Consider the following 16,547-nt stretch of genomic DNA (forward strand, 5'->3'; position numbering starts at 1 on the left):
AAGCTTCAGAGTTAGACACCAAACTCCAGCGTTCCTAATGACTTTTATTTGAAATCATGCAGTTGTTGACTCAGTCCCATTTACCTGCAATCTGCTCTGGTCTTAAGATGTTCTCTCTGTAAGATTTTTATCTTCTACTTACCTTATTAATAGTATAATGATCTTGATAGATGAGAACAGCAGCACCGAAAAGGCCTTTTCTTATCCCTGCCCCGAGCTCGCTCTCTCTATTGGTGCATTTTCATTTTCAGCTGTTCTTGTGTGAAGACTGGTAAATATCCCCCTGCACAGGCCCTGAGAACAGAGCAGTGACCTCAATTACGCACAAACATACCTCTCAGTTTGGCACAGGCCTGTTGTGAGTTGCAATGTTCGACAGAACCAAAGTGAAGGACATGCACATTGTTCACGCATGATATTTAAAAGGCAGTAGGATTTCTTCCTTTTAGCACAAAGAACTCTTTCGGCACCCTATGTTTTCTGCCTTTGTTTCTTAGATGAATTATTCTTGCAGCTTGGGCAAACGGACGCTAAATTTGTGTGGCTCATTAATAAGGGCTAACATGTGAGATGTGTAAGAGTGAAGAAGAATATATGCAACTGGAAGATATTTTCCTGCCTCCTCTCACTTATAAGCATGTTATCGGTTGCCTGAAACAATAGCAGGTACAGCACACTGAGATTGGAATTATGATACTTGAAGGTGATGCTAGACTGCAGCGTTGTGCTTGGCTGATAAGAGCTGCTGCGGCAGCCTTCAGAAGGTGTTTGCTGAAGAGGTTGACTGCTGGGAGATATATCAGGAAGACACACCTTCATCTGAATGAACACTTGAGAAATCACAAAGGCTTTTGAAGAGTAATTGACAGTTGTAGTTCAGCTTGTCTTTCCTGAATCTGTGTCTGCCTTTCTACCTCTGCCCACTCCCCCTTCCTTTTTTGCTCTGTTTTCTGCTTCCCTGGACTGCTCAGCTCTGGTTTTTCAGATGGTCGTGTTCACTTGCCTCACCCTGACTGTCCTCTCCGTAGCTACAAGAAGCTGGATGTATACTTCTCCTTACTGAAGACTTGGCTTTAATGTTTTTGCTTAATTTCTTTTTCTAGTTTACCTGAATAATTCTAAGGAATAATAAAACTTGGGTGAATCAGGGCTGAAAATGAAAGAAGAGTTTCTTTTCTTACCCATTTAATGTACTTTTAAGAAGTGGTGCTCAGGGAAACAAGCAATGTCATTACACTTAGGTATTCTGGTATCATCAAATGAATAACCTTTGTTTGCGCTAAACATTTCATGCTCTAGGTAAACATTTTTTCAGTGAAAAATGTGTTAGACTATGGATTGTGCTGGTGATCTACAGCTGCTTGTGATGGATGCCTTTTTGGGAACATGTGTAGAATTAAGAGAATTAGTTAAATGGAATTAAAATTTGCCTTATTCTGTTTGACAATTATCTGTTTATAGTTCCCAGAAGCTTTTCATTGAACAGTAATATATTGTATATGTTGTACTAAATAAATATTAGGTACTGCCGACTGTACTAAGGTTAGAGAAATATTTTAGGCTGATGAGATCACTAAAATGAGCATGTTAGGTGTATTGGAATTAGACTGACACACTGTCAGGACCTGTCTTATCATGCTTTAGGTGTCTGTGCACACGTATCTTCCTGGTCTCAGTAACTTCACTGCCACTGCAGGTACATCATTTCATGGCTAATGTGTTCCCACGTGCATAACTGGGAACTCATGCTGTTTTCTCTCAGAAGTTGCTGCATACCATAGCAATAGGTATAGCAATTACCTGTCTCTGCTGTGCCCAATTTACAGGCAAATGTGCACTGTCAACCACCTCTTTCCTGCACCGAAGTGTCGTGTGTCTCTGGGAGCAGGTCCCATATGCTGGCTTGGAAAAGATTGGCGAGGCAAAGAGGCTGGTTCCCAGTAGTTCAGAGTGGTCTGGAAGAGCCCAGGAGCACACAAAAGGAAATATGACTGTTTTTTCAACTGTCTTTTCACAGCCTTGTTTGCAAACTTGTCAAAGCTATACAAACACTCAACTGAAAGTAACTTCTGCTCATATGGATAATGTTAGGAATCATTGTGCCTTATACCAAGCTTTGTCTTAATTAGAAATTCTGTTGCATGGCTATATTTGGGGGCATAAGCTGAATTAACCTATGAAAGTAATGTTGGTTATCAATTGGATATCATCAGATCATCCCTTTTGTTACTCACCCTGTTCTCCCCAAAGGGAAAGCTGTGGATGAAGGAGAAAGAAAATTTCTTTTGAAAGTCAGGATAAACCCATTCTCTTCTCAGTCCTCTCTCCCTCTCTCTCCTCATCTAGCGTAAAGCAGGTAGCAACAACCTGTCCTAATTCTGGTGGATGCATTGGCGTGTCAGGAGGTGTTCAGACGAGATGCCACTGTGTTATTTTCTTTCCTTAATTTACCTTTTTTTATTATTTTTTGTCTTTCAGCCTCTTAGAACTAAAATCTCTTAGGAGGTACCAGGCAAGACTTGGGATCCTTGGGAGGTGATGGTGCAGAGCACTTTCCACGCTTGTATCACCCTGTTTGATTTTTCAGGCGAAGTGTATGTGGATAAGTTCCTGAAGAGTTTCAGGTTTGTGTAATTCTGAATATACCCAGGATCAAAACACATAATATGGTTAGCTGGGATAGTTCTCAGACTTCTAGCTTCTTTGTGAGCCTGTTCCAATTTGGAGGTTGGGTACTGTTTTATATAGCTTTCTGTATCAGACACAAGTGTCAGGTACTCTTTAAGCTGTGAGATCCTTAGGCCAAGGGTTATGTTGGTTGAGCGTTTGGAAATGACCATATGTGAAACATAGAAAGTTCTGGTAACATATAACTCGCTCCTGGAAAAGCTTTGTAGTAGGGCATGATGTTGTTTCCATTAGTGGCTTTTACTGAGCTGATAAATGAGGCTGAACCACTGCTGTGAAACTGGCTGTTGTAGGCTGTAGGGGTACACCTGCAGGTTTGCTTGCACTTCCCACTTGCTTGATGGCATTTCTCAAACTTGATCCTTTCAAAAGGAGAGAGTATTTGAAGCGTTAGCAGGTGCGCTTACCATTTCCATGCTAAGCAAACAGGTAAGCAGCACCCCGATGACCACTGGGAGCGGACATTCTGTTTCCAGTTACTTGTGTCTCCATGGTGCTTCTGTTTCCCATAGAGATGGTGACCGACTGGGTCCAGAGGGGCTCCTGAGCTCATGTCCCCAGGCTTGGGCAGGCACCTCTGGCCTGCAGCGCTTCCAGACTATGATGTCTTCACCAGGAATAATATCTTTGCTAGAGATTAGGTGAATACTTCAAAATCTTCTCTCTAGTTAGCGTTGGTTTTAGCAGTAGTTGCTGTTCATCCAGGAGTCCTGATGGGAAGCAGGTGAGTAAATTTTACTCCTGTCAAGCCAGAGGTAGTGGTTTCTAGAGCTCAGGGTGCGCAAGTTGTTCATTGATAGCATGGGGCAGATCATCTAGGTACTGTGAATCGGTGTAGTCAGCTGAAGAAAGTGGCCTCGCTGAGGTTGTGACCTGTGACTTAAAATAGGTAACAAGATTCAAGAGTGTGGTGGTTACTTGTGGTATCTAATGCTGTTTCACTCTTCAGGAAGATGCCTGCTTCCCCATTTTCCTCCAACTCAAGCTGATATTTAAATCTTTTATATTGTCTTAGATTAAGCCTCAGCGAATCCAGTCTTATGCCATTTCCTTCATGCAGAAATTGAGGAGTGCAGGGCACACGTTGAGCTCCAGACGGTCCTTGTTTGCTTTTGACTCTGGCCGGTAGCTTTGTTGGGTTAGGATGAGTTGTATAACCAGTATCTGGCCAGCATCTGATTCTGTGTCTGAGCCTTTTAATTGTGTGTTCAGCTGTGAACAAATGGGTTGGGCAATGTCACTGATCTGCAAACCTGTATCTCAGACTTTGGCTGTAGTAGGATAGCTTTCCATTACCTGCCTACTGCAGCCACTTGCCAGCTGCTGCTGTGTCCCCCTTTGTATCACCAGAGATGCATTAAGAGCTGGCCATTCCGTGTTAGGTCTGTGGCCAGGTGTGTGGTAGGACACACCATGCACATTGTTTTCATGTATGGAGACTTCTGTACGGTGACAGTGGTAGCCAAAATGTGGACCCCTGGTGGGTGTTGTAGCGTGAACACCAGTCTGGTGCTCTGGAGGGATAGACCTTGCAGCAGACCACTGGCAGAGGGTATGTTTCAGCAGAAAGTTTAGATAACTGAGTATCTGCAGCTTCTACTGGGAATACTCTTGTCTCAGTGGTGAGGTAAAGTCGGTAGACTCCAGAAATCTCCTTTCACTGATTTTTCTCCATGCAAATCTCTTATCATTTGACTGTCATACGCCAAAAATGTGCTTGACCTGGCTTTTGCTGTAGGCTAAAGTGTGCATGTATGGTCAGCTGCACAGCTCAGCTACTCAAATTGCAGTAACTTAGTCCAATTTCTAAGCTCGTGAATCTATTTGATCTAAATCAAAGTAGTGAACTCTCCAAATGATTTGTCTTGCGAGGCTTCAGCTTTGTGGCTTCTTTCGTCAGAAATCAGTCTGGGTTTTGTGACACACTGATAAGTCACGTGTCATGGATGTAAATTCCAACACTCGCTACAGCTTTATTCCCCTGGTGTCCTCTGAGCTTTGTGGTGTTGTGGAACCAGCCTAAGCTAACTGAGAATTAATGACTCTTGGACTGAAATAAGAACTGGAAGCATCTGAGTTGGTTTTAATTTACTAATGTGATTTCCTGTGTAATCTTATATATGTAATATATATGTAAATGCAACTTCTGTAGCCTAAACAAGTAGGAAGTTTTAGAAGTCTTTGCCACTTTTGCTACTGATTTGAATTTCCACAATGGCTTACGAAAAGTTATGTGACACAAGTAATCTGGAGAAAGCAAAATGTCAAATACTGAACACTCACTGAGTGATGTAACTGGCTTCTGATTTGATGTAGAGCTTGCATACAGTGCATGCCGTCACTGAGCTCTAGCAGGCTGCAGCATCAATGGTCTTCTGAGGTGCAAATTGCTAGGCGTTAATGTCATAAGGCAACTCATAATTCAGAAGTCTCTCTCCCACTCTCTAAGGATAAAAATCCCCTTTCCCAGTTCTTGTAAATATGTGTGTACAGTAAAATAAACAACTGATAGAGCCACAAAATCCAAAAGTTGTGCATGTTAAACTGTTCTCAACTATTTCAATTTTGACATTATTTCATTACGTGTGTAGCACAACAGAATAAAAAGTCTGATTTCTGGCAAATTAATTACTGTTTACTTTTTCCAGTGAGACCATTTTGAAACACACTCTGCATTCCATATGCTTTTATTGTGCAAAGCAATAAAAACTGCATTAGAACTTTATCAGGTAGGAGTTAAAAAACCAGAAGTAGCCAGTTTTTCTTCACTAAATACCCATTCAAGGTGATAACAATGTATACAGGATGCTTAGTTATATTATAGAGTCTAAAAAATATGAAATTAATGAACCTGATTATATTTATCTTATTTATCCTATCTATCTCATTTATCTTTGGCTTTGGTGGGGACTCTCTATGATGAAGAGATGCTCCGGAATAATGTCACAGAGCGGTGCCGGAGAGGTCTTTGGGCGTCATATAAGCTGACAGTTTGCTTTCAGTCTTTCTGGATCTTTCAGTAAAATTTTATTTCCATAGCCTGGTACAGGTACTGTAGGTCGTTATCTGAATTGTGACAGCTGTTTTTCCATGTAACAGGCAAAGCAGAATCTCAAATTGTCTGAGGATGAATAAGAAAACCCTTTGAATATGAGGGTGTCAGTAGTTCAGTAGTGGTCTGTCTGTATTCCCATCTCTCGTGCCCGCTGATTTAAATTACTGTTGAGTCTAAACTTGGTGTAACCTTATATATTTTTATGGGGTTTCTTTGATAACACAATAGAGACTTTAGGGCTTCCTTAGCAAAACAAGACAGGGTGGGGGGGAAAGAAACCTGGGATTTTTGTTTGGTTTGATCCCTTATCTCTTCTCCAGAGAGAAGTCTTTGCAGGGTTGGGGTTTTTGTGTGTGGTGGTTATTGCAGACACAGCTTGTTTATAATTTTGTGTGTGAGGATACTGTTATCTTTTAATGAATGTCAAGGGAAAAAATTAATTACTTAAATGTGCTGTCTTTTTAATAAGAAGAGATATTTTCTCAGGCATTACACTGCTTTCTAAAGACATTTCTGAAGCCAAAGAGAGTAAATTCGAATCTACAATTCTTTGTTAGACAAAGACCTAACATCATCATAGGACTTCAGGAGACATCCTCTGGAGTTTTGCCTGAGTCATCCTGAGTACTAGCAGATACTTAGTGTAGCTGGTGTGCTGTTACTTGCATAACAATAAGTGATGGCAGCTTTTATTACAAAAAAGATGATCTCCAAGGTGTGCTGTCTAGTATATCTGCTGTCCCATCCCCCCTCTCCACTCACACACAGTCATTTATCAACCTTAGAGGAAACACCTAAATAGTAACAACTGGAAAATATTAGTCTCTAGGACCTTTTTGTTTGCTTATTCACTGTGCAGCCCCTTCTCTCCTAATTATTTTAGGCTGTTTTGTAGGCAGTTCACCACTGTTGCAGGTGTGAGTCTTGCAGACAGGGAAGTGTGCAGAAGTCCTAACTTTAAGCCCTCAGAGAGGAGGCTGGCAGTGGAGGCTTTGCAGAGCGGATGGGGCTGTGTACGGCCCCATCTTGGCACTGCTCTGAGGCAGCTGGGGCTGCTTCAAGTGAAATCTCTGCTGACTTTAGTGACATAGGAAGGTCGTTGGGGTATGGAGTGAGGAAGGGAATCTGCAGCATAAAAAACCACTATGCCTAGAGGTTAATCCTGTAGCTGGAATTGCTTGTCAGCCCTGCCACACCAGTCATCACCCTTGGACATCGGAGCGACACCCACGCTCACCTTCCTGTGGGCCCTCGCATGCAGCGAGAAGGGCCCAAGATGCTGTTCAGCAGCTCTGGTGGCTCTAACACAGCATGTTGCCCTGTGGTAGCTGCAGGCAGGGATGCAGGTGGCCAAAGCCACTCGCCTGCCGCAAGGTAGTGTGATTAAAGGAATGCTATGAGATGGTGAGTTCTGCACTGACTGGGGTGTTTTCAAAGAAAGCTGTGTTTGTAAGGACACAGGAGCAAGGAAGATTTGGTGGTTATTGTTTGGGTTCAGCATGGGGTGTGGGGTGTTCATTATCTCTTTCCTCGTCGGCACTGGATGGTCAGTGTCCTGTCCTCTTGGCTTCTGCTCCTCTCTGTTGAATGTTCTGGGCAAGGCAAAGTTTCGGGGAGGGTTGATGGTCAAATAGTTTTCATGCTGCAACAGGTAAGTTTGTTGCAGGAAGGTGAGAAGGTGGAGGGTATTACCGTTCTGCTCTGTAGTTTAAAACAACCTGCTTTGGTGTCTGATGCAAACAGAAAGGTGAGTTTGATTGGCTTTGGAGAAAAAGTAAAGGCAAATTTACCACATTTGAGTAAACCAAAATTACAGCAAATAGGAAATATTCCACAATCTGTGACTTCATTGTTATTATTTACAATTACTTTGACATGATCAATTCTTTAATTGATAATTGACCGTGCAGCGAATTGTTATTAAAAAGGCAAACCTTGATGTCATTGCTGTGCCACTCAACAGAAAAAACAGGAAATTCTCTCCTCACTTAACCCTAGAGGAACAGGCTTCATCAGCAATTGTTTTCTTTACAGGAATAGTTTTGTATTGATAGTTTCATTTCAATAAACTATCTTTTGACTTATCTGCGGGCACAGCTGCAGTTTCTCCTTGGCCGGTGGCAGGGTAGCTAGATGTAAAACCTTGAGTTTATGACCTAACATGTATACAGAGTTAGATGTAGATATATCTTGTCTAAACGTGTATCTCTATTTCCATCTAGGAATATTTGCATAGGCATAATAATACATTGTAAAGCTCACATGTACAGCTCATAAAAACTTAGGAGGTGTTCACAAAAACTCAATTTTACATGTGTTAAATAATCAGCAAAGATACCCAGTAGTGATCAAAAGAACTGGGAAAAGCAATATTCCCATCTTTGTTTCTCTGTGGTTGTAAAGATATGAAGATAAAAACCATAATGCCTACCTGTAATCTTAACTCTCCAATCTTGTTTGAGGTGTGGCTCACTTGTGAAGTGGCTTTTTTATGTTGGCTGGAGGTTTATTGTTTTGGGTTTTTTTCCGCTGGAGAGCTACAGAAGCAGTTTTCACCACCCAGCTGGAGCCAGACTGTTGGAGTTTTTTTCATGAAGCCACTTCTTCTTTGACTGTCGGTTAAGAAATACGAGTTTTAAATAGGTGATAATGTAAACAAAATGAGAACCCAAAGTTTAAATAATCTATCTTACTAAGAGGACTTCTCCTTTCAGTTTTTATGGGCCACTGGTGATTTCTTGGTGGTTCTCCAGAAAACCTTGCCAAAAGGAAAAACAATGAAACAGCGCAGGCTGAGATCCTCTACTTACGGCAACATCATTTTTGACTGCAGCTTTTCCAGTTTACAATTTTACTCCATATTTTTGAGGTGTACAAGGCTTTATTAAAAAAGAATAGCTGACAACAAAACCACAAATGAAAAGGCAGCTATTTTCCACGCTTTTTGTATTCATAATTAGTATAAAGAGCTGAATCACAGGCCATGGGACTCAGTAGCAGAGAAAATCTGTGTTTTATGTGTTAGCACTCTCTTTCCAGACTTCAGGGCTTAGTTAGGAGTGCCTACGTCAAATATTTTTCCTACATTTGTTTTTTTTTCCCCCCTTTTTTCTTCAAATTAGTTTTCTGGCTGGTTGTGGTGTTACTGGAAGTTGCTGTTGCTACCATGGGTGGTCTTGAGGCATCCTTCCTTTCGAGAAAATATTCGGTGTGTAAATGTTTTACTGAGTACTTTGCCTTTACATTTTGGGAATCTTTTTGTGCTCTCTAGCTCTGTGGGTTTTTTCTTCAGAGGTAGGCCTGTGCAGTGGAAGTGCGAATTAAAGATAATTGACTTTGGAAGTGGCGTACTTTTTCCTCTGAGCTGACTTTGCCCTTGTACTGAGAATATTTACAATGATGAGAACTCATTTGCTTTTCCTAAGCTTTAGCCGAATGTTTGACTTGTCATAATTTAACTGTGATATAAGGCAAACTGAGGTATTTAATGCCAATGTCAGAAAGAGTTACCAAGAGCCAGTTTTCACAAATCCAGTTTTAGTCTTTAAGACTGGGATGAGTCATTTAATCTGACACAGTGAAAACAGAAAAGCAGGAAAGATGTTGAAGCACAGAGGTGTCGGTTCATCTTCCACTTTTGCACGTTCCAGAGAAAGTCTTTCCAATCAGGAGGAAATTTTTAAGCTGTCTGCAGTGTAACTTCATTAAGATGCTGTGGTGTTTCACAAAGAGCAGGAATTCGGGACTCTGTTACTGTTGGCAGGGGAAAAAAATAAGTCCTTAGAGTCCAGTGAACTAAAGGAGTCCCTCTACTGAGTTCATATAGTAGTGTGAAGAAGATAGGATTGATCAAATAACCTGGCACATCCACAGTTTAGTCCCTTTCTTTCCCTTTCCATAATGTCGCAGTTTAAATTAGCGGAGGAACTCAGGTCACAGGTAATGAGCATGGAATGGGTGGTAGGATGTACTCTCTACGGGAGCACAAGGAACAGTAGGCTGTGTAACAAGTGTTTTCTTGTCCACAGTAGCCTGCCATTATTGGTACCCAAAGCGTTCAGGAGAAATCCATCTGTTTCCCAGGTTTTTGAAAACATTGGATACACATGGGGATAATTTTTTGAGAGTGATGAGAGCCTAAATGAGTTGTGGCTTGCTGGCTGGTATTTTAAGAGCCTTTTTTTTTGTTAAACAGATTTTTTTTAAGATCTCAGTTTATTAAATGGTAAAAAGTGTCCAGCTTTGTGAGTTGTATTGCATTGTGAATGAGCATCAAAAGATAAAGGCAAAAGACCACTCAGTGTTTCAAAGGTGGAGGTTTCTGATTTACTGCTTAATGAATGGTATATGTTTGCCTGTACATACGCATGAAATCCACCCATTGTGAGACGGCTTTGTTAAGGGTCCAGCACTTAATAAGCAAGGATCCATAGCCAGGTTTGAGAGGATTTTTGTGTTCCAAAATGCCCCTCCTCTTAAAATCTTTTAAAAAGAGGAGAAAAACCATTTCCTGCTTCCTGAGGAAGGTTCAGTGCAAACCTGGACTGCTTATAGAAGGAGCTCTCAGGTGATTTTAAGTATTTCATTCCTCAGTGGCCTGACTTCAGCCTCTTGCAATGAGATCCCTTGTGTCACCACTTAAGGCTTGTGAAAGACCTGTGTATCACGGAGATTTCTGCGAAATTAATGTATCCCGTATCAATTCTAGAGTATTTAAAAGAACTCCTACCTGTTTTCTCCCAAACTCCGCACCACGGTAAGCGAAGCAAGTTATTTTTGAAACTTGAATTGGAAAGTCCTATCTGAGAATATTGAAGTCCTTGGGGATCCTCACTGTTTCTGGTAAGCTTTTGATCAGCAAATCATGCAGAGTTGTCTGTGCAGTTGCTTACCAGCTCATCAGGGACCTAGACTTTCAGGGCAGACTTGTTCATGTTTAGGCCCTTGAGCATAGGGCAACAGACTTCTAAACTGGGCTGCATGCAGCAAATCTCTGGGGGTATTAAACATCTGGATTTTAGAATTTGTTCATTAGGTGCCAGGCACTCCTATATTATTCTTAATTTACACATCTTACCTGACCAGGAAGCTCCTTGCTTGTTCTTGCTCTTTAGCTTGCTCTCTTGAGTTTTGGTGGTTTGGTTTGGTGTTTTGGTTTGGGATTTGGTTTGTTTTTTGCTGTTTTTTGGGGGGGAGGGGGGGCGCACGTTGTTTTGGTTTGTGGGTTGTTTTTTTTTCCCCCCTTGGTAGGGCTTTTCTCAGAATCATGGTAACTTCATGCTCTTCCCCCTACTGAAAAACAAACTTTTGGAAAAGTCAAAATAAGAAGGAAAGCATGGACTAAATTGGACTCACATTTCCAAACACAATGAAAATACCATGCTGTGTTTAAATCTCGTGGTGGTTTGTTGGGGTTTTTTTTGTTTTGGTTTGGGTTTTGGGTTTGGGTTTGTTTCAGGTTTTTTTTTGAGTGGGGGAGAGATGTTTGTGAACTTGGATTTGTAGTATTGGGCAGCTTTCTGAGAAAATACAGGAAGGGTTGAGCCAGACAAGCTGTGCTGCCTCTTCTCCAGCTACTGGTATTTCCAGCTCTTCTGCATTTGGAATTGCTGGCCCATATGGTAACGTGGTTGTAATCTCAGGTTACTGCAGGTCAAATAAAAGAGTGTCATCATTCTCGTGGATCAAGCAAGAGGAAGAAATCAGACCCTGAGGTGTCTAATTGTACTCTAAGGCACAAAGAAACATCTGGGACATAGCAGGCTGGCTGACCTCAGCTCAGTCCCTGGGAGGATTGTGGCACTGGTCCTCGTGGAAGCCGTTTCCAGGCACATGGAGGACAAGAAGGTGACTGGGAACGGCCAAGCATGGATTTTAAATGGGCAAGTTGTGCCTGATCAGTGTGATGAAGTGATGGAGACGAGGTGCTGTGGGCAAGGGGAGAGCAGAGGGCCTTGCTTACTTTGATGGTACCAGGAATTTTGAGACTTCCATTAGCATCCCTGGAGCCAAACTGGGTACAGACTAGACGGTTGGTTGGATGGATTACACAGTGCCTGAAAAATTGGCTGAACCAGTGGTTCAGCAATGAACTGGCAAAGAGTTACTGGTGGTATTCCTTGGGGGCTGATACTGGTGCCAGAGTTGTTTAATGCTATCGTTAGTGATACAAATGATGGGAAGAAGTGCACCCTCAGCAAGTCAAAGGTGACACCAAATTGGTGGGAGTGGTGGGTATGCAGGAGGGCAGAGCCGTTATTCAGAGTGAATCCTGAAAGTTGGAGTGGGCTAACGGGAACCCCATGAAGTTCAACAAAAAGAAAGACAGAAAACAGCTTTGCAGCGAAGACCTGGGGATCCTAATGGGCAGTAAATTGAATAGGGCTCAGCAGCGTGACCTTGTAGCCACGAAACCAAACTGCAGGCTGGGCTGTGAGAGCAAGAATGTAGCCAGCAGGTTGAGAGAAGGGCTTTTCCTGCTCTGCTCTGTGCTTCTGAGACTGTGGACCCCCATACAAGAAAGACCAAACAACTGGAGGGAGCACAGTCGAGAACCGCTGGGGTGGTTGGGTCTGGAGCACATGACTTAACAGGAAACGCCACGAGAGCTGGTTGACTTTCAGCTGAGAAGGCTGAGGGAAGCTACAGGGGACTCCAACTGTCTGTAGAACAATTATGAAGAAGTTGGAGCTAGACGACTCTTAGAGGTGCACCAGTGAAAGGACAGGCAAGAGGCAGTAGTCACAAGTTGCAGCAGGGGAAGTTCTTGTCGAGCATAAGGAAAAATATCCTCCCTTGTGAGGGTTGTGGAGCAGGTGCCAAAAGAGGTGGTGGATTCTCCATCCCTGAGCAGGCTCCTGAGGAGCGTGGTCCAGCTTTCAAGTTAGGTCTGCCTTGAGCAGGACTAGAGACCTCCAGGTGTGATGAATGTAGTCTTCAGTATTTGCCTTTTGTTGAAATAATAGTTTGTTAGTGTCTGAAAATTAATTATTATATTGTCTAGGTTTAAGGGGAATGATGCAAAAATATTTGCCTTAAATCCCCCACATGCAGCTCCTGTCAAATTCCTAGCTTTAGATCTTTTGAAGTGGACATTGCTAAATCATGTGATTGTCTTTCCATGAATTAAAAATAAGACAAGTCTCTTTCTCCTTTTAAAAGAGACTCGAGGTGGTGATGCATTTTTGCAACATTAATGAGCATGCATATGGCTTAAGAATGTCTACATTGTCTACAGCCCTGCTCACTTCTGATGGTTTAGTTTGAAGCTTATTTGAGAGAGATTTTTAGGGAGAAAATCTGAAAACTGTGGCTGATGGCATAAAGCTACCTTTTTGGCAAAGGACATACTTTCTTGGTAGCTTGCGTTCTTCCAGGAGTTTGAAGTCCTTCATGCTGAACATCCATCGAGCTTCAGGAGGATGTGGCTAGAAGACTACAGTGAAATGCCAGCCATTAAATATGGGTGCATTCAGTTACACGCTTCTCATCTTTGTGAATATAGTTTGTCATTCTACAGGATTTCCTAGTTCATACTCTTAATCATGTAGCTCTCAAATAAAGCAGTTTTAAAAACTACTGTATGAAAAAGAGTAGAAATATTCCTTTTTTATTTTTTTTCTTAATTTGCTTAAGCTGTGTGGGTTTGACCTTTAGACCTTTTCCATAAAGTGAGGTAGCTTAAGACTGCATGCAGAGCTTTAGCTTCTTTTTCACCTGCATCTACGTTTCACCTGCAGAAAAGCAGTAGACTTGGGCTTGGTGTTCTGTGGCATCCTGGGGGAAGTTCTTTGCTAACTTGGTTCGGATTATTTTGATGCATGAGCATTGAGCAGGCACACACCCCAGAGAATACACAAAGTACTCGTATCCAAAAAACGGGTAGCGGCCATGTAGGCCAAAACTTCCATGCCTTCCAAATTAAATGCACGTTTTTGTTTAATGGATCAACTGAATGGCGAAGAGCAACAACTTAGGCAGCGAGATATGGAACTATGGGACTTTAAAAAACTTTGATTTTGTGCTTTAGGTGATAAAAGGAGAGTTTAATATGCTGAGTAGCTGAGGCTGCCTTTTTGGGGCTCCTTCTGGGGGTTTTAAGTAATGTTGTTTATTCCTTCTTTTTTTTAATATGTGCATTTTGAAATTTTACTGCTATTTCTGGCATTGCGTACGACCTGTTCCTCTATTCAGGGGCAGCTTTATGATTTCCTGCATCTCCACATCTTAGCATTGCTTTTTTTCTAATCACCCAGAGGTAGCTGCACTATCCTATAACTTTTCCAGGACCTGTACGTGGATTATTACGCTGAGGTTGTTGGAGGATGTCAGATAGACAGGTTCCACGGTGCGTTTAAGGGTTTGTGTGCGTTACAAATGGGAGGCAGCGCTCAGGTCTAAAGCGAGATGCGTACACGTTCGTTGTAGTGTTTTGTCAGCACAAGCAACTCAGGTTGCCCAGAGAACTCCTTGCTGCCGGTGCCCTGTTGGGGTCATCTGGCGGGCCGGCTCGGGCTCTGGCGCACACGAACGGCAGCGATCGCCTGCGCGGGGGTGGGTTAGCAGGGCCGCTCGGTGCACGGGCAGCAGCGCGCGCCTGCAGAGCGCTTCGTGCACGCGCGCTTCATCGACTGAATTCTGCAGCTCTGCAGAGGCCCGCCTGGAGGTGGATCTACAGCATGCCTCGCTGGGGATATTTAATGTCTCTGTAATTACCCATGTAACAAGCACATAAAAAGATTGCTGAATGTGAAAGGTTTTTTTCCAGTTTCTTTATCTTACGTCTTCTGGAAGGGAGAGATGGCAGAAGTGAGCAGGGGCTGGGATCAGAGTTACAAGCTCTCTTCCCAGTTTGACCATGAATTTGTTTCTGACCTTTTTTTTTTTTTAAGAGATTTCATCTCTCAGACTCTTTCCTAACTGGAAAAATAAAGGAGATATCAATGTTCCTACCTTTAATAAAAGTGCTTTGAAATCTGGATTCAAGACAGGATGTATTCATCCTGCTAATGAATGGTCTTTAATTCTTAAAGAGCTAAGCTTTTTTATTATTTTTTTTTCCCACCGAATTTGATTCTGCCACAGCAAGGTAGCTAACAAGTCTTTCAGCAGAAAATAATAGAAGATGATGTTTGCTAATGGTATGTTTTTAACTTTGGCTCTGTCTCAAACTCTGTGTTCTAATACTTTCTCTGTAGAGATATAGAAACAAAATTATACGTATATTACTGTACCTCTACCAAAGTATGTTACAGAAATAGAATAACATCTTCCTTTTAGACTCTCAGAGGTCCATTGTGAAGAAGCCCAGATATTTTCGTTGGCTGGTTGGCTACCTGGCACAGACTTCCGTATTTGTGTCTGGGGATTTGCAGATGGAGATACAAGCACATGTGTGCCTTTCCGTACCTGTTGAATTCAGGCTTTGACGTGCTCTGCGTGTTTCACACAGGTTGCCTGCGTGGCATGCACCAAAGGTTTGATGCTTTCTTGGGCACGCTGTGTTGTACGTGCATGTTTAGCCATTTTTCGGGCTACCCAGTCAGCCCAGTTCCTTATACTTGGAGAATAAGAGGATATTTGAGGTGGGAGACAGAGAAGACCGGAAGTAATTCTTCCCATTATGAGATGAACATGTCAAGACAAAACTTAGCTGAGTATCAAAGTTTTGGGCCTGTGTAAGATCACGGGTTGCGTTGAGTGTAAAACAGAAACCTCTTGGTACAGCACTGTGGCTTTATGGCTTTATCTGGTGTGAGGAATGCTTAGAACATGTTTTATTCAGTTGAGGTCCTAATTACTTTCAGACTTTAACATGTCAGAATTTTCTCATGATAAGAAGTCATTAAGTTGTACCGGAAAAGCTCTAAATGGTGAATGGACGTTTGTGTCTTGTTTTGTTTCTATCAATATTTTTTTCCCTTTTAATTCCTTAGTCCTGCCATCAGCTGTTTTCTGGCCTAATTCAGCCCATCAGAATTCTTAAAGTTAGGCTTAATTTAAGCACCACCTATCTCCCCTTGCAGGACCAAGAGTTGCATAATAACATAACAGCAAGTGGTAGAAATAACAAACTTTTTAAAAAAACGTAAAAGTTATTTTTAAATACCGAATTGAAATAAAAATGAAAATAACCACTAGATGGCACTTGAAAATTGTGTATTGAGTAGTACATCTGCTCGGAAAATCATTACAAATTTTGATAGATCCAAAAGGATTTTATGTGGATCTGCATGGTTCTGAGAGACGGTAGTCTTTCCAAAAACAGAGCTGAAGTTTCTTTAGCTGTACCTCCTTCTTCTGTGACCATTTTAAACCACTGCACTAAGGAATCTAGTCTACATTAAAAGCTCACTCCTGATGCTTAAAACGCTGCCTTTAGAAAGAAGAGAAATACCTGTATAGCTGATTAATGTGTGCAGATCTATGTTTTCCACTTACTTCTATTTATATCCAGCTTTTTAACAAAACTGTGCTCTGCCCTGGCTTTCTGTTTACCTTCTTGGATTATGCCTAATTTGAGATACAATGTATTTTCGTGAAGTGTTGCTGCTTTACTATTTCTTTTATTATTTTAGGTCAATAGATTGGAAATTGATCCAGTATCTGTTAGGGGAGGATTCAGGCAGGGAACAGACTCTGAGGGTTCGCTTTTCACTAATTTTTTGCTTTACTCACTTTATGTCTTGGTAGGGGGAAAGGATGGAAGGAGATTGTGACAATTTGATTCTGCAGAAAATCAGTTATTAGCTAGGAACTTATTACCAAGTCAATCTTGTGGTATTTCTGTCAGTGATCATTGCAC

General features: G+C 41.9%; 1 protein-coding gene across 17 annotated transcripts in view; it reads left to right on the forward strand.

The window, feature by feature from the left end:
* BBX (BBX high mobility group box domain containing) overlaps nt 1-16,547 on the forward strand; it is a 165,714-nt gene that overhangs the window by 57,666 nt on the left and 91,501 nt on the right. The window contains exon 3 of one of the 17 annotated variants that reach the window (XM_064467983.1): nt 2,479-2,624. The exons of the other annotated variants lie outside the window; for them this stretch is intronic. The gene's annotated coding sequence lies outside the window, so the exon portion shown is untranslated. The remainder of the gene's footprint in view (nt 1-2,478; nt 2,625-16,547) is intronic. 17 annotated transcript variants of the gene reach the window in all.

Source organism: Phalacrocorax carbo, chromosome 1 (genome assembly GCF_963921805.1).
Source record: "Phalacrocorax carbo chromosome 1, bPhaCar2.1, whole genome shotgun sequence".
NCBI classification, from domain to species: Eukaryota; Metazoa; Chordata; class Aves; order Suliformes; family Phalacrocoracidae; genus Phalacrocorax; species Phalacrocorax carbo.